The sequence below is a fragment of the Manis pentadactyla genome, chromosome 14 (genome assembly GCF_030020395.1).
Source record: "Manis pentadactyla isolate mManPen7 chromosome 14, mManPen7.hap1, whole genome shotgun sequence".
NCBI classification, from domain to species: Eukaryota; Metazoa; Chordata; class Mammalia; order Pholidota; family Manidae; genus Manis; species Manis pentadactyla.
Window position 1 is genome coordinate 39494431 of NC_080032.1, and position 19283 is coordinate 39513713.

Sequence of the window (19283 nt, forward strand, 5' to 3'; positions counted from 1 at the left end):
CTAATTCTTCTTATCTCCTATCCAGAATGTAAGATCCACAAAGGCAGAGATGTTATTTTTGTTCATGGCTGAGCCCCATTGCCTGATATAATGTCTGGTGCATAATACCACAACAGGGCCCTTTTTGTCTAGCACCACCCACCTAGACTCTACACACTTTTGAAGCAGTTGAGGGGTTTGCTATTGTCCCATGTTCAGCTCTTCAATATAGTTGACTTTGGTAAATGAACACAGTATCAATTAGGGTTCCGGCTTCATTTAATTAGTGACCCACTTACAACATTATAAAGGCAATGCCTCTCCCACGCTACCAAATTTAACCCTTGATAATTTGTTTGCCCTTTGCAGAGCATTTATTTATATACTAACTGTTTGATCAGAACCTAATGGAAAGGAAAGATCAGTGAGTGCCCCATCAGTATTGAAAGGCCAAAGACTTCCTCTCAGTATCATCCAGTTGCCCAGCTTCTGATCTGTATTCTTACCTCCCTCAGAAAACATATGCCATCCAACACTTCTGTTCCTGACTTAAGCAAAATCACTGGCTCGTCCTTGTCACAGAACGAGGTTGTACCTGTAGGCACTGTGGGTACATCTGTTCTCATGTTGCTGTTTTCAACACAAAACATGCCCACGCACCTTTAAAGAATACACCCTAATGATTCCACATGTCTGTGTTTTGCAGAAACAAAACAAGGATGCATCTGTTGTATCTGATGACTATCAAAGTTCTTTTGTAACTCAAGTCTAATTTAACATTATTTAGAAAAGGAATGGACCTTGAAAGAATTTGAGGATAAATATGAAGACTTATTACACTTCAGCACAGGTTGTGGGGTGATCCCTTCCATCTCTCTTCTCTTTTTACATAGCATTAGACTTTTGTTGGTACATGGTCATTAAGATAAAAACTTCATTTGGTAGCCTCTCTTTGTAAGAAAGTGTTGCTATATGACCAAATTCTAGCCAATGGATGTGAGAGGTGATGGAATTAATTTCAGAGTTATTCTTAGACTTTTCTATGTCATGGAACATATTCATAAATTGCTTAATTTACTACTATTTTGGGTGTCTCTTACATCTTTCCAACTGACACCTACAGTGCTCTGACAGACTCAGTATGCTCTTTGGTGCCTGCTTCCTTTGTAATACAATATACTTTTTAAAAGTACAGTCTTGAGGCAACCTTTGGGTTTGAATGCCAGTTCACCTTTTATCAGCTGTAGAACTTGGCTCTGTTGGCTTTACCTCTGCGCTTTCTCTCTTCCTGCTTTCAGTAAAATCAGGAACAGGACTAGTACTAAAACTCAGATTTTCTGCTAAATGCAATGAGCTACTTTCCTTAACATGCTTAGAACAGTGCCTGGCACTCAATAAGCATGCCCTAATCTTATTTATTTAGGAATGCCCCAGGTCATTCATTAATTCAGCTAAGTTTTCATCATCTCAGTGAAGCTTTCTTTGTGTCATACAAGTGTCACTCTTTTACAGGTTGTTACAACAATTCCTACTTGAAGGAGAACTGTCTTTGCTTCGAATATATTCTAGTAAATTCGGATGGACTAAGTGAGTCTGTTGTGGTGGAGTGAATGCAGGCTGCTGCCAAAATTTTTTAAAGATTTGAGCACACTGAAGACAGCTAGGACAGACATTTCTTTAATGTCAGGGTATAAAAAGAAAGAATGAGTGGTGGTTCAAACTAGGAAGACGGGGGAAGACTGTGAGCATCTATTATCCCTACTCTGGGTCATGAAATACTCAGTGAATTTATTCAAGGTCAGAGAAGAAGTGTGACTGGACATTTTTAAGGAAATCAGTGGAGCTGAGTTTCTTCTTCTAGTTGATATGAGGTGACCCAGGGCCTGTGCAAGGAGCAGTGTAAGTTTTTAGGTTCTCAGTGCTTGGACCTGGGGAGTTGAGTCAACTTTAGGAAGATCTCTTCTTCCTTTCCCACATCTCCCCCCACATTCTCCTTGGAGTTGCCATTGCACTAGGTAGGTATCTCTTTTCGGCCAGCTATATATTGTACTGAGTGTTGCTATTTGTTTCTAATATGCTTTGCTCCTCCACTAGAATGTGAATGCCCATTGGGAGAGATAGTGTTTTACTTATCTTTCAATTTATACCCCAATATCTTACAAAGACCACAAGTATTTATTGAATGAATGAATGAAATAAAATAATGCTTTGGTATCCACTTTCCCATTCATCTCATGAGTAAAGAGAAGATGGTGGTAGGTACAGCCATCTGTGATGAATCATGATGGTATAGCTGTCAATCAAAGTTACCAATGGCTAATCATTGTTTAAAAGGCACACTAACTTTAGTGAGAAGGGCATACAATTTATGCAAAATACCAACTATTTATGTAGTTATAGTCGCATCTTTTATTACACTGATCAACAAAAGCAGGTTAAATTCCTTAGGACCCCAAATGGGGAAATCTTGAGTTCCTACACTATAACATCCCCTACATAGATCATGACCTTTCTACTTCCATGTTTTCCAGGTTCTCTTTATTTATTCAGTGTTTTAAGATCAATGGAAATCTTGCTTTAAAAAAACACAGGAACATATGTTAGTCATCTGGACATGGGGAAGGTGGTGGGAGACATTTGTGGGAAACATTTAAAGGATGTGCAGATGATGAGAACAACAATCCCTCAGAAATATTAACACTTTGCTCTTACTTCAAAGGAATCAGGCTGTTTAGAGAGATTAGAGTTTGGTTAATGTTTTGTGTTTTCAACATTATAATCGTTATGAATAACTATGTGCAGATTAGTTGGTTGGTTTACATGTGAGTGGCAGGAATGTTTCACAAGAAAGAAAACAATAGGGAGTGTAAAACCAAATTCCAGGGCTGTGAGCTCTCCTATGAATAAAGCTGGATTTCTTTGGACTAGCTGTGTGTGCTCCTGTCCCTGCCAACTCCAAATGGAACCAATGGAGATTGTTACTTCAATAATTATCAGATGTATTAAACATGATTTTTTTCCATTATTCTCATTTTGAAGTATTGTCTTTTACTTATGGACTTTCAAAATACTTTATACAGAAAGTCCATTTGGGACTTTTGATTTTAAAAATCTGATAGAGGACAAAGTAAATGCAAATAAAATTCAACCCAACTTGGAAAGGACAGTATGTGTGGCTTATGAGCAACTTATGGCAGAAAAAGAAAGCCCCAATGTATCATGCTGGAAAAACCTCATTACTTTCTATTAATAGTTGTCATTTCTTGACAAAGATGTTTTTTTCCATAATAAAATGAGCAGAGGTGCTGCAAATCCAAAATTTTAAAGGTGGCCAAGAAAGAGACTTAGATGCACATCTGTGCAGAGCAAATGTATGGAAGATTTATACAAAGGACAAAGGAGGTTGACAAAGCTGCATGAAGAATACAGACATACAATTATTTAGCATATATTGATTTAGTTTTAATCTGCAGCACAGCTTTTCAATTTACAACACTCACTCACCCCTGCCACTGAATTACAGCATTTCTAAAGCTGGCTTTAAAATTCTTATTGACTCTTTATAGACCCTGCATCAACACATATCAGTTGCCCTTGGAACCATTAAAGATTTGCAAAGCTTTTCAGGGATAGTGAGCAGATGGAAGAAAACATGAACAGGAGCTGAAGTGGTGGCAAGCAGGGCATGAGGGATCGGAAGAATGGGGCTGGAAGGAAGAAGGTGCAGAAGCATGGAGGAAAATTAGCCCATGCCATGGTTAAAGAACATCTGCAAACACAATGGCCCCAGGAGGAAATGAGTTTGGACAAAATCCACATATGAAGGTCAGAATCTTTGTTTGCTTAGTTTTCTTTGGTAGGTATGCGAATTTGGTAGATACCAAATTAGAACTACTAATTCATTAGATTTGTGAAGCCTGACAGTTTTTTTTTTTTGAACAGCTTTGTGCTCATAGCAATACCAAACCCCAAAAGGATTAAATTACAATGTAGGATCTTAATCTGATGAGTTACTTTTGAGGCTTAATTATATTTGTCCAACAGTAATTTAGAGAATTAGAACAGGGCTTTTACAATATCCTGATTAATGGTGGGGTTTATTCTGGTTTTCCTATTCAGCTGGATTCTTCTCCTGACATGTTCTATTGGCGAAAAGCGTATCATCCGATGTTAGCAAGCCTATAATATCTATCAGTTTCCTGACACTGGGTCCATTTCCAAGCTTTAAACCTAATTTTCTTCATCTATAAAATGCTGATAACAATAGTTTCTATCTCATGGGTAATTAATAGAATTAAATGAAGTCATGTTGAAAGAGTTTTGTTCTCTGACAAATATAACTTACACCATAAATGTTAGCTGTTACTCGTGCTCTTATCATAGGGTTCATCTCAGACACAATGGGTCCAAGCAGAGCATGTTCCCATTTGGAAATTCACAGTACAGGAATGAGGAGCTCTCTTCAATGCCATACCTTAGAAGACAACATTGTCCCCCAAAACAAAACAAAAACGAGCAAATAAAAAAGAAAACTATGAACTAATATTTCTTTAATTCCCTTCCCCCAAATCCTGGGTCATCTAAGGGAAGCCATGTAATCTTTCCCTTTCTTTACATTTATTACATTAGGGAACATAACACTGTGTACCTCATGGTTTTGATAATTATGAACTAATGACTTTAAATGATTTCGTAAATACAAAGTATTTTTGCCAGACTAAATGATACTGACCTAGAAACATATGTAGCAATTCTGAATAGCTTAGATCAAATAGAGAAAGAAATATTTAAATCTTCTTTACCATACCACAAAAAATCTTTAGACTATAGCCTACGTATTCTGATTAATTTTTTACCTCTAAATATGATAAACAGAGAAAGTAATATGCTTTTGAATCTTATACTGACACTAATAAAATATGTAAAATAAAGAGCACAATAAATGCCAAGCACCTGTCTCAATATAATAGATTTTCATGTGATTTTTCTTAAAATCTGGTTTTCTATGACTCTTTGGGACTTGCCATCATGAGAACATAAATTCTAATATGTGCTAACAACAGACACTACTACAGCACATTTCTTTTTGAAATATACACAAATTAAAAAAAAACATTTTAAAGGCATAGCAATAGTTTTCTTTAAGTTTGATTTTCAGGAAAAGCTAATATCTACTCTCTAACCATCAAAGAAAAAGAACTCCAGGGGATCCAAAGGAAATCTATTTTTCAGCCTCAAACAAGGGAGAAACCATCTGTGCTAAATCATAAAACAAATGCACTGAGAGTTTATATCAATATACACATGGGAAGGAGGTTATTTACTCTGCAGAGGAAAAATCCTCGTTATATATAATCATGTGAACTTCATGGGCAAGTAGACTGCTAGACCATTTTTATGTTAAAAAATAGCTTAAAATTTTCTTCATAAAGAAATACATGCAATCCCCTGGCAGTCAAATTCCTCAAGCAGAGCCAAGCTTAGGAACTACCTTATCTCTATCCAATAATGTTCAGGATTTAAATCCTGGAAGGGGGTGTTAGCAAATGAGTTACTCAGTTATTCACACCTTTTCAGGTTAATTATATCTCTCTAGCAATCTTTCACATTTCACATGGTCCCCAACTAATAATGGTTCAACTTACAATTTATCCACTTTACAAAAGTATGAAAGTCCACAAGTTCAGTAGTACTTTGAACTTGAAATTTTGACCTTTTCCTGGGATAGCATAAGCAATGCAGTCCTTCCTTATAGTGTTCGGCAGCGGCAGCCAGTCCTGTGGGTCAAACGACCCATTTACAACCATTCTGTTTTCACTTTCAGTACAATAGTCAATCAGTTACATAAGCTAGTCAATACTTTACTCGAAGTATTGTGTTATAGAACATTGCCCAACTGTAGGCTAATGCAAGTGTTCTAAGCACATTTAACATGCGCTGGGTTAAGTAAGTTAGGATGTCTGGGAGGCTACATGTTGTCTTGCCAATGGGTTTCAGCCCCCGGCAAGTTCGCTATGGATTCAGTGTGACCAAAAAAATGACTGTTGAACGTTCTTGGGGAGAAAGGGTTTATTACCCGGCTTGTTCTCCCAGCAGTAGGTGGAGCACTAGTGTCTCTGCCTCCACCAGAGCACTGGGCCGAGCTCTCTATATAGCTCAATAATAGCTTATTGCCTAAAGGTGTGGAAGCGGTAGCCTAGCAACAGACCAGTTACATCATCAAGTGGTGTAAGTTCAGTGAGGATTCTGGCCATAGGAACTCCAACTTCCCACAGATGTACTAAGTGCAGTTTTGACTTATGATATTGTGAACTTATGATGGGCTTATTGGAATGTAATTCCTTAAGTCAAGGAAGCTCCATTGTCTTTTTGCACATTATCTGATATCGCGTGTGAACTCTCAAAGGTCAACACCAGATTAGCTAAGGAAAAATACACAAAACACTGAAGTAAGAAGGAATTCTGGAAGGTGTAATTGTCATTATTTTTTAATCAGGTTACTAATATAATTTTTATAATTACAATAGGTAGGTTTAGTTATCTGAGCAATAGTCAAATAACAAGAACATTTCTATGTTTGAGTTCAGAATAAGGCTGGTCTTCAACCTCTCTTCAGGTGTTTATGACTGGAAGTGATAAAGGACCCTCATCCTTGATAACACTACCCTGTAGCAAGACATCCAAGAACAGCTTCCTTACAAAGTCACAAATTATGCCTCTGAAATGCTAAACTTGTGATAGAAAAAGAAAATAAGAAAAGACTTCCTGAAAAGCAATTGCAATAGAATTTTAAAATAATATGCTATAGCTTGAAGATGAAGAGGCTGACTTAACAGCTAATAAGCATTTAAAGTGAAGTTTTGACATTTACACAAAATTTTATAATCAATATTTTGATCTATAGTGTTAGCTTAAATAAGAGTGTCATTGCCTTGGTAAGGACAAACATGGGTCTCTAATTTTAAAAGATTGTTAAGGTTAAGCTAGAAGGGAATACTTCCTAGAATTGAAACATTTCTCTAAATAATTTAATGAATAACGAAGTTTCTCTCAGAGTTACACCCAACAATAGGAATAGCCTGTCTTGTATAAACAGGTTAAGAGAAAAATGGATAGAGACACAAAAGAAAATTACAAATTTTTCAAGCTTTTATTAAACATGGGCTAAATGTATTTCAAGAACTCTAATGGGCTGTGCCATACGAATCTGCATAAATGAATTCTATACCCATGGTCTACATTGTATTCATCAAAATCTGTTCCATGCTGAGATAATCTATAAAATATATTCATTCTTTGCATTTAAAACTTCACTCCATCAGAATAACTTTCTCTACTAGTCTTTATGAATACTTTAATGTTCATTTCCATTGTGTAAATGAAAAGCTAGCTTGTCATTTGGTTAAATGCAAGATTTATAAAGTTTTACTTCTGAAATAACATCACTTCTAACTTCACTTCCTCACACACTGTTGGTTTCAATTAACTATCTGACATTCTTTCACATCTTGTTTATGATCTGCACATGTGATCATTTCTGTATCTACCTAGATAGCTGAAAAGTTACACAAACTATGCTGGGGTACTTTCCATTTTTCACTCAGCACTCAGGCAGCAGTTACATATTAAACACCTCTGTGTAGCAGTTACATCTGAGTATCTTCCATGCTAACTGCTGAGGATGCAGGGTTCAGTGTACTGACTCAGTGGTTCCTGCCCAAAAGAGCATACGCTGTGAGGGGGGGACACATCTGAGGGGTGTTGTAATGGAAAACAGGCTGTTAGGAGAGCATATGAAATCTAATTTGCCCAGGGCACATTAAACTGAGTTGCTCTTTGCATCCCCAAAATGCAAAATCACTTTTATTATCTAGAGACATTGGACTAGTTGGTAAAAGAATATTAAAAATGAGGATTTTGTCTTTAATAATATCAATACTCATAAAACGACACTCTGGCTTTCCTGTTCTTTGGGTTTCTTTAATTCATCACTTCAACTTTTTATTTTCATAAGACTTTGGGTAATTTCTAAATTTAACCTCTACTAGGAAAACAAAGTGATTCACATTGCTTTACTCCTTTCCATCATCAGGACAGACATCAGTAATCAATTACAGCTCTTGTTATAATGAATCTACATGTGATCTTACAACCTTCTCAATATACAGCACTTCAAGCACTCCTGATGTTGGCTAGCTGAGCAAGGGAAACCTCTTTACCATGTCTCACCACAGGGTAAACTGAGAATAGAGCCAGCATTTTCTCCCCAAATGTCAGCACATTGCGTTGCACAGAGAAGATATTCAAAACACTGTCAAAAACCCAGGAGCACAGAATTAGGAGAGATACATGAAAACTCATCTAAACCAATTCTCTAATGTTGTAGATTAATTCCAGCTCAGGAGGCTGATGATGTGTAAAGAAATAGGCCTTTGCCTTGTGATTTTGTCTGTTTTCATGACCTCCCATACATATAGTGGACACTTAATTTCTCCAGATTCCACTAAAGTATCCTTTCTTCTGTAAAGTCACCCCTAGTTAGTGTCTTGCCAATGGGTTTCAGTCCCAGACAAGTTCACTATGGATTCAATGACACTGAGGAATGACAATGGAACATTCTTGAGGTGAAAGGGTTTATACCCAACTTTATTCCCACGGTGGCAGGTCAATCACTAGAATCCTGTCCACTCAGAGCAAGTCTGCATGCAGCAAGCTGCTCTCTGCCTCTGGGCCTCTCTGCCCCTGTAGCCTTCTCAGTTTCTGTCCTCGATGCTGCCCCTGCTCCAGTCTCTGCTCTCCTGCAGCCTTGTAGCCGTGCCACCATGTTGCCCAGAGCACTGGGCAGAGCTCTTTATATAGAGTCAGTAACAACGTATTGCCCACACATGTGTAGTGAGCTAGCTGACCAGGGCCAGGTGAGAATCCTGGCTGTGGCAACCTTCACTTTACCCAGAGTTAGAAAGCAAAGGCAGTGTATAATTTGGGTGCTTCCATGGCCCTTTCCACAGATCCTTGCCTTGTGAGTCTAATGATCTGTGTGTGTCTTCTAGACCCTTAAACCATGAGCTCCTTAAGCAAATTCATCTTCTTCATTTCTGTACCCCAGGCATCTGGACCAACATGTAGCACATGGCAGATGTTCAATAAAATATTTGTCAAAAGAATGAATATGTGAATGACTGAATATATAAGCCATTATCAATGAGAAAAACCTGTATTTTAAAAAGATAATTCTAATTACTTTGTAATTCAAAAAACATTTTCCCCCCAAAGCAAATTGTATATAATATCATGCAATCATATATTATATAATTACAAACCTGTAGCAATGTTTCAGTACGGAGGAGGATGGTGTCAGGAAGGACTTCCCGGAGGAAGTGATACCTCCACTGAGTTGAAAATTAAGGGAATATAAATGACTCCCTTTGTTTCCAGAAGAGGAGTATCATTTGATTCAAAGAGTCCTAAAATTCATCAAGTCCAAGGAGATGATAAGGTTGTATTTGCCTGGAAGAAGGGAAAAGTAGGGACAAAAGGAATCAGGAAGAATGAAGGAACAAGAACAGGGATGGAGAGGGCACACATGGGAGCTGCTATTTGCCTCAGGAATGCATGGATGGATGAACCTATGATTCTGTCCACACTTAGAAGGTGCTTCCTTGATCCTGGAAGAAGTTCAGGGAAAGCTTTGAATGAAGCAAAATAAGAGAAAGCTTAGAAGTTAGGAAGGTCCAGGCATGATGGAGAGATTTTACAAAAAGAATGAGAGAAGCTTAGTAGTCAGGATGCGAGGCTGAATCAGAAAAGTTGAGTCTAATGATGTTAACATTTTCCCATCAATATAACATTAAATATTTACTAAGTTACTTTCACCTATGTTATCATACTTTGCAGCAAAGAATACCAAGTCAAAATTTACAAATGATGTGCCCAGAATCAGCAAGCAAATAAATGGCAGAGTCCAGGTACAAACTTAGGTCTTCTGACACTATATTCACTGCTCATTGTACTGTGTTAACTTTACAAGAGATCATAGGAAAGGAGCATGGTAAGAAGGAGAAAGTGCTATGTTCATAGAGATTACCTGGTATAAATGCCTTTAGTTTTCTTCTAAAAAATATTATTTAACTTTTTTCAGCCCTATGGGTTGTTTATACCTGAGTATTCCTCTGTAAATGATGACAGAGTTCTCCCTATCCTTAAAGGAAAATATAAGTTTTGATCTTTAAGATTTTTCATGTATTAGTAGATTAAGGAGGAACAAAAGGGAGACTTTCTATGCCTACATGTACATGTCATATGATAATTTCAAAGTTTACCAGCTAGGCTTACAAAGAAGCAACTTTCCACATATGGCAACACATTGCAGGATTCCTTGTTCTCTGTTAATCTAACATCATTTATGGACAATAAATCAGGGGATAATTCTTCCACATGTACATGTCTCATGTTGAACTACTTTTGTATTCCCAATTCAAGAATGAGCTTGTATCTGTCCTCCTTAGAGAAAACATGTCATGAGTAAAAAATAAGTGAAAAAGAAGTAATTGAAAGAAGAAATGAATGATAGTGTTGGAATAAAACTCCATGTTATCCTTCATCCTCAACTGATGGAGGATTTCCAGGGGGCTAGCTTTTGATTAGACTGGCAATGATTTAATCTGTTAATTTATGTATCAGAAGTTCAAAATTAGGTAGATATGTCTAAGGAAAGTTAGGTGCCAAGATAATAGAGATGGGAATGTAGGTGGAAGCACTTTGAACAAATATAAACTCAGCAAGCTAAATGGTAGTTCAAAGGGTGCCCGTCAGTTACCAAAAATGCGTTGGAGAATCTATGAGTTAAATCTGGAATACGGTCACTGTGTATTTTAGGAGAGGGGAATAGCTGAGAGCAGTGTTACTATATGAAATCATTTACATTTGTCTCACAAATGTCCTTATATCATCAAAACTTCATAACTGACAATGATAAATGTCACTAAAATTATTAATAAAAGAACAAAGCATATTTATTTGAGAAAAAATTTTAAATGGAGAATATTTTAAATATCTCCTTGTTCAGTATACATCGGACCAGTCTCAGCGGTTTCAAGTTGTCAGAATTTTAAGAAGCACATTCTTTTGTACTGTTTCATGAAGGAATAGAAAACAAGTCCTCAGTATGGACTAAGAACTTGGTTGACAAGCACAGCTCCGTCATGGTTAGAAGCATGGCTTTGGAGTCAGACCAGCTGTGAATCTGACTCCTCTTCTTCAACAGCTATATGATTTTCTTTTATTGCAGTTTAGTTGATATACGATCTTATACTGGTTTCAAGTAGACAACACAGCAGTTCAATAGTTACCCACATTATTATATCCTTCCCCCACTAGTGAGGTTACTATCTGTCAACATAGGAAGATGTTACACAATCATTGGCTATGTTCTCCATGTAGAGCTATGTGATCTTGAAGAAGTCATGTGAACTCCATGAGACTCCATTTCCTCATCTCTTTTCAGCAGATCAATAATATCCTTTTCTCAGATTTGTTGAAAAAATGAAATGAGATAACATACCCGAAATGCTCAGCAAAACCTCTGCACATGGAATCAGGGAAGACCCCACAGGCCCTGCATAAGCTGCCTCTCCGTGTCCTTCTCTCATCCATCCCACTCCCACTCAGTCAACAGCTGAACTTCCGCTCCAGCCAGACTCACCTTCCTCCTGCACTCCAAGCACAGAAAGTCCACTCTGACCCTGACTTTGCAATTTGACCAGAAAGCTTTCCTCCAGATGTCACACAGTTGGCTCTCTCCCTTCTATCAGGTCTCAGGTGAAATTTCATCTCCAAAGAGATTCTTTCTCCTCGTCGTCCTCAGAAGTGCTCCCTTCTGTCTGCTGTTCATCTGAATACCATTTGCCTAGTGCTTTCCTCTGCAGCACTCACCACTCTCTGTAATTCTTAGGCATGTATCAGTTCACCTGCCTCTGGTCTATCATACTGCACCAGAAGGGACACTCTACAAGTAGGAACCTTCTCATCTAACACTGTAGCACATTTGGCAGAGACCAGCTTCATGCTCACCAAACACCTTTTCTCTTTTCCAAACAACATGCTCGCGGGCCCCAGTTTTCTTGCAGCCAGCAGGATCACATGTGAGTCCCGGCCAGTGCAATGTGGTGGCAGTGATGTGTGCCCCCTGCAAGGCTGGATTTGCAAAGACCTCCCAATGGCAATTCTCTGTTCTCTCCTGCCTTCTCAGCGGGTTGGATGAAGAAGGTCCTAGAGATGACTCCAAGGCTCCAGGAGACCGTGAAGTTGGGAGGTGTAATGAAACCAACACCCTTAATCTCTGGGTGGAAAACCTTCACATGAATAAGAAATATGTTTCTATTTTGTTTTGTCTCTGAGATTTTGGTTTGTCGTTACAGAAACCAGCCATATGAATACCTGAACAAATATACGACAGCACCTAGGAAATTTCCTGGCACAAAGTAGGTGTCATGGGCTAAATGTCCATGTCCCCTCAAAAATCCATATGCTGAAATCCTAGCCCCTGATATGATTGTATTGGGAGGCTGGGGTCCACAGGAGGTAATTAGGTTTAGATGAGGTCATGGGGGTGGGGTCCTCATGACAGGATTAGTGGCCTTATTAGAAGAGGGAGATCTCTCTCAGTCTCTCTCTGACTCTCTCAACAGGCACCCAGGAAAGCACACAGGGCAACTTCACCGTCTGCCAGCCAGGCAGAGGGCTCTTACCAGAACCTGGCCATGCAGGCAGCCTGATCTCAGACTTCCAGCCTCCAGACCTGCAAGAAATAAATGTCTGTTGCTTAAACCAGCCCATCTATGGTCCTCTGTTATAGCAGCCCAAGCTGACTAAGACAGTAGGTATTCCCTGAATATATAACAAGTATTGGCTAAATAAGCAAAATAATCAAAGTAACGGCACTATGTACCATGTTTATCAGGTCTCTGTCCTTGATCTGTGTTCTCTCAAAATAGTCAGAGAAATCACCATTCAGATGGTACTTGAAGATCTCCAAGGTGTACACAAAGTTCAAGGCTGAGGAAACTATACCTCCTGGGTTTAGAGGTTCAGTGAATATTAACAAAAAAAGGAAAATCAAGGAGATTTTGGTGTACAGTGTTAATCATTCCCTGCACTGACATTTTCCTGTTTGGGATCATAATGGGAATATGAAGGACTCATAAAAACCTAAATGAACTGTGCTCTACATGTTGTAGGGCACAGCCTGTAGTGTTGCCCACCACTCTGACGCAATGGGGAGACAGGGTAAATCTCCTCTCTGACACCTGAGGGGGAGGCAGAGCTCACGCCACGGCCAAATGCAAACCATGAAGTATGGGTTCCCCAACCAAGGTTACATTTTTATTCATGTCTATCAGTAAAGAGCTTTGCCAACCAAAGTTGTGTTCGTTTAAACAGACAGAGCTGCCCATCCTAAGGAGACCACTTCACAAAATATTCCTATGCATTTGAATTACTAAATCCCAAAGTGATGATTATTAGCCTTCAATCTATTATCTTTCAAAATGAGCCAGATGTCCAAATAGGTAGCCACACAAAGTCCACCATGCTTACCCACAGGCCTTGAAAACAAATGCATTTTGAGAGATTGAAGCAATGCAGCCTCTCAATTTAAGAAGCAGCCAAAGGTTGTGAGCTTCAGGTCTATAGTGTAATACACGCAAACTGTCCATCAAGGAGAACAGTTGGTTACATTTAAAAACTGCATTATTTACAAAAGTGAGGCTGAGCAGATTTGTTGAGTCAGACATCATCCCTATTTTTCATCTTTTCCTGCAGGATATTTTTCATGCCTTTAAGAAAGTTTATTACTCGTGGTGCCATACAAATGAAAGGAATTCTCGTACTTGCTATCATCGAAGTGTCTGTCTGCCAGATGAAGTACAGGCAGCCAGGCCATTCAGAATTGGTGGACCAGTGCCACCATCTCTGCACAGAATTACTGCCAAATATGCCTGCATTCGAACCCCTCCAAAGTGATCATTAAGCTTTAGAGTGGTAATCTTTTTTTAGGTGCCACTGTGGAATTGGAAAAAGCAAGTGCGGATTGTGTATTGTTTAAGAAATATTATAAATATGAGGAATTATAAAGCATTCATGCAAATGCCCGTGTCCATGTCACCCAGCTTCAGAAACAGAGCATTACCGGGAGAGCTGAGGTACCCATGGACCTTCCCAAATGTTCCCTCTTATTCTGAGTTGTGTGATTTTCCTGAATTTTATTTATGTTTTTATTACATTCAGTCATTAACAGTTACAAATATTTTCGCAAAAAGCTTGTCCTGTGGGACAGGATTAGAATCCCGAGTATAGAACACTTGCTAAACTTTTGCTGTAATGAATTAATAAGGATTTTGTTTTATTTTGTTTTGTTTAATTTACATCTGTTGATTTAAAAATATTTAACATGTGACTGCCAGACAACGGTGGTGAAAGCATTTTGAAAATCTTGTTTCAAAATACCAAAACAAAAAGATTTCAAGCAGCAAACCCAGACAAATCCATTGATTTTTAGCATGGTTAGTTTTGTGATTTTTTCAGGTTAAGTACAAATAGTCACAAAAATACCAATTTGCAGATGATATAAATGCTATTCTACTTCTTTTATGATGAAAATACAATGTAGTAAAATGGCAAACATCTCCGGTTACACTGCTTTATACTCATTCTATTCTGATTCAGGGAAGGGGGTCAATTCTTTAAAATACATATATAAATGGTTGATAAACACTTGAAAAGATGGTTGGGCTCCCTAGTTATGAGGGAAATGTAAACTAAAACAAGAGAATACCATTTTCACCCAGATTAACAAAAGTCTAAGAGACCCGTAGTGTCCAAGATAGGCTAGAGTGAAGCATACCCTTGTCAACATTGATGGGAAGGCAACCTCACAGCCACATAAAAATTTTTAATGAAAATGTCATTAGTCATAGCAATCACATTTCTCTGAAACAGTGCTAGGAAACACTCTCACACATATATGGTGATATTTATATACACAAACATACACACATATATATACACACTTTGTATGTGCATGTAAACACACACACACACACACACACACACACACACACGTATTCACTCTATGGCTACATTAGAACAATTCCAGACCACCTACATGACCTTCAATAAGAGAAGATGTAGATATGGCTTCATTACAAAGCCATATAATTATATTTTATGTGTCAGTTAAAAGGAAGATAGATTGTATATTTTTGGCAAGGACAGGATGTTTGTGATACATTGTTGAGTGAAGAAAAGGAAGTTTTAGAATAGTGAGTGTCATGAGCTTTCCATTTCTGTTAGGTCCTCTATCCAGCACAACAGAATTCTTCAGGGATAACACTGAATTTGTTCCAAAGACCTTCCTTGATACACTTGTCTGGAGGGGAATCTGAGGTCCCAAGGGGACCTGAGTAAATATGGCCTTATTCTTTCCCAGACAACTTCTTGGTGTTTCCAGAGATCATGCAGAGAAAGATGAGAGAAGCACGGTGACCGAGGGATCCAGGATGAGGCCCTGCACTGAAATCATGATCCCCTTAATCATCCTCACATCCCCAGCACAAATATCCTACATGGCTTCCTGAGGGTGAATTTCCTATGAAACATAGGTGTGTTTGTTCTGTTTGGCCTAGAAGGGGGTTAGGGGGTGGACGAGACCGACACCATCTGCCTTGCAGTAAAAAAAAAAAGTGTCTACACATGAAAAGACACTGCATGTTAAAAAAAAAAAAAGATTGATTTATCTTGCTGTTTCAAGAATTAATCTTAATAATCTTGCTGTTTTAAGAATTAAGAAAGCTGTTCATCAAAAACACAACAAAAAGTGAAATACAAGCCACAGAGAGAAGATATTTGCTACATACAGATCATTATCCAGCTAAAGAAAAAAAACAAAAATCATAAGAAAAAGTCAAATATCTCAATAGAAAAATGAAGAGAAAGTACAGGTATTTCACATAAGAGGAAACAAAAGAGACTCTTGTTCAACCATAAATTGTGGTACAGACACAATCTGGCATTGCCTGGATGGCTTAAATAGACCACACCATACAACCCAGAAATTCTACTCCCTGGCATAGGCAACAGTACCAGGGCACAGAACTCAGTGGCATTGATCATTGTAACAAACGCAAGAAACAGTCCACATCCTCATCAACACTGAAATGAATGAATCAATTGCGAAACGAACAATTTCATAATACAACAGTGAAACTGAATGAACTACAGCTAATCACACAATGGATGGGTCTCAAAAACCTAATGCTGAGCAAAATCAAACAAAAAAATTGCAAAAGACATAGAGTACGTTTTGCATTTACACTCTTCAAAACTAAGTGATGATACGTTTAAACACCTAAGGTGGCAATGCTATGGAGAAAGGCAAGGAAATGCTTCAAACAAAATCCTGGATTATGATTACCTCAGGGGGCTTGGAAGAAGCATTAAAGGAGCACGTGGGATCCATAGTGCTCTGTGTCTGAAGCTAGCTTTTGGGTCTGGAGGTGCACACTTTGTTACAGTTTTGTTATCATGTCTTTATTACTAGTTTTTAAATACACATCCAAGTTTGAAGAGCTACTGAAGGAAAATAAGCATCCACAACCACAAAGTGAAAGGATAAATAACTACCCTTCACAGCTAGGAAAGAAGGGAGTTGAAGTTTTCACTCTCAGTGTCACTCAAAACCTTTGACTGTTTACCCCCAAAAGAACTTGCACTGATTTTGTAATGGAACAGAAAAGACGCAGCTGTAAGGGGTCCTCATTCATGACTGAGGAAGAAGGTGTCCCAGTGAGCTGAGCTGATAAGCGGACATGTCCAAGTTTACTCCCTGCGATTGCTGCAAAGCTTGCCCTTAAGAGACAGCATCGATCACACCTTCATCAAAGTGATTGATAAAATGCATCCTCCCTCAAAGGGTGAGGGGATCTGATCAGAAGCATTTTTGAACTTGAAATTTTTTTTTTCTGTCCAAAAGGGATTCATTACAATGGAAGCGCATTTTGCCTTTTCTTTTTTCTTTCAAAGACTCAGCTTAAAAAGCGTAGGAGGCTTTACTCACATAGATAATGAATAAATCCAGTTAATTATGTCAGCCCTAGCATTTAGAGCAGTGTTGATCATAGGCCAAAACCTTTCCATCTCTTGAGCCTTTTTGTAACATTGGTGACACTTATTTTTCTTAAAGTTCTTTTCATGTATCAGATCCCATGGGATAAAGTGAGTTTAATCTCATGTCAGTGATAATAACCAAACTGAACAAGATGCCATGCTATCAACTCAAGTCTTTGAAACTAGTTTACTTCTGTAAGGTAACATTTCATTGATGCTTTTAAAATTTACTATTTAATGTGATGCTGTATTGAGTTTAATGGATGTCAGTGTTAATCTTTAAAAATTATCAAGGTAGGGACTTTTAAAAAATTGAACATACAAAACTGAGAGTTATCAGAGGTAGGTTTGAGCAGCATGAGGTCCTTCCTGGAGACATTTCCACAATGTCTCATGAAATTCAAACTTCTGCCACAGGAGGCATGGACTAAGCCCGATGCACAGCTGAATCCATGCCCCAGAACATCTCTTGGATACTCAGAATTAAGTGGCGGTAAGCCATGCATTCTGGAGATGGGACAGGGGAAGGCAAGAAGACTCTCATGGTTGGGAACTGAACAAAGGGCATGAAAGGCACCACATGAAGCCTCAGCTCTTTATATGATGGGAGCTAAAAGGTCAGGAGGGAGAAGCAGAACAGGAATCCAGTCTTATCTGGAAAATGCTACCTTTGGGGAGAAAACCATACACACCAAACAGCAGTTAGATCTTAGGTTTCCTTAGATATGACCAACTCAAGGAAAGTCATGCCTTCCTGGTCGTGTCTACTAAAGCAGGCTGTTCAGCAGCAAACGGAGGAGAAAAGTTGACATTGCCAGGGACACATAAAGACATCTTCGTGTACCTGAGAGTCTCTCAGTAATTCCAAACCTGAATCCCAGGGTATTAGAGAAGATGCCATCCAATAGTGCCAACTGGGAGTCGGTCAGCCTTTTCTGATATCTAAGAAAACAATTGATTTCTTTCCTATTTTAATATAAATTCTATTTTCAGTGGTTCATAAAGAAAACACCTTTTTAAACAGCTTTCCATGTATTATATCATTAACTTCTCACAATGACCTGAGGAAGTAGGTTATCATTTTCCTGTTTTATAGAAAAGGAAGTAGACACTGAGAAGGGCAGTAACTTAGCCCCATGTCATCCAGCTACTAGGCAGAAGAACTGGGATATGAACCCAAGTCAGTCTGATTCCAGAGCCTAAATGCTTAACCGTTTCCTGTCCGCAGTTTCCTCAGCATACAGCGTTTCAAGCGTTCACGGTTAGCAGGTGAGAACCCCTGGCTTAGAGCCTTGAGACCACATCTAATGTCAGTCTGTTCCCTTAAATCTCTTCCCAACACCTTTCCAGCAACTTGAAAATATGGACACTGTACCATTCTCCAGTTTCTTCCTCTTCTACCCTACCTCTTAACATTGTGCCCACCCAGCACAATGTCCCGATGAAAGCACGTACTCACTGTTTCCTGAATAAAGACATGACCTCATTCAAAGCTGAAGAGGGTTGAGGGGGGTCACAGTTGGGACTCAGCTGTTCTAGGGAGCAGATATGAATGCTAGACACCAAGAAAGTACAGTCAAGAGGCAAGCATGCTTCAGTGAAACGAGCCTTAGTCCCTGAAGGATCACGCAGAAGGGGAAAAGTTCAGGACGGTAGACCAAGCATATTCTCCTTGCTCCTGAGCAAATGAGCAGCAACTGGTATTGAAGAAGTACCACAGCTAACTTAAGCCTGGTTTTATGTATATGAAGGCAGGGATTAGCTTTTAATGTGTGATTTTTAAATCTGTGTTCCAAGGAGACTTAACCTTCTAAGGAGATGCCTCAGGGTGTACTGAGGCAGGCAAAATAATACAGGTTTGGGCCCCTGAAGTCAACACTATTGGATGCTTTCCAGTAGTCATTTCCCTTTTTCTGTTTTAATAAACTTTGAATTTAATAGATAACAATATGCCTGGCCCCAAGGGACAGATCATCATTTGCTTATACCAGGAATTTTTAAACTTTCATGTGCATGCAAATAAATTGGGGATCTTGATAAAATGCAGATTCTTATTTAGTAGGTCTAGACCAGTACATTTCTAACAAGTTGCCAGGTGATGCTAATACCATTAGTCTACAGACCACACTTTAGTGGCAAAGCTG

General features: G+C 38.6%; 1 protein-coding gene and 1 long non-coding RNA gene across 13 annotated transcripts in view; one reads left to right on the plus strand and one right to left on the minus strand.

The window, feature by feature from the left end:
* Positions 1-19283, minus strand: part of RBMS3 (RNA binding motif single stranded interacting protein 3) — a 1308700-nt gene that overhangs the window by 744343 nt on the left and 545074 nt on the right. The window lies entirely within an intron of this gene.
* On the plus strand, positions 12106-12800 carry LOC118912769 (uncharacterized). Its single transcript, XR_005024908.2, has 3 exons — positions 12106-12289; positions 12396-12458; positions 12666-12800. It is a non-coding gene; the product is annotated as an uncharacterized LOC118912769 (long non-coding RNA).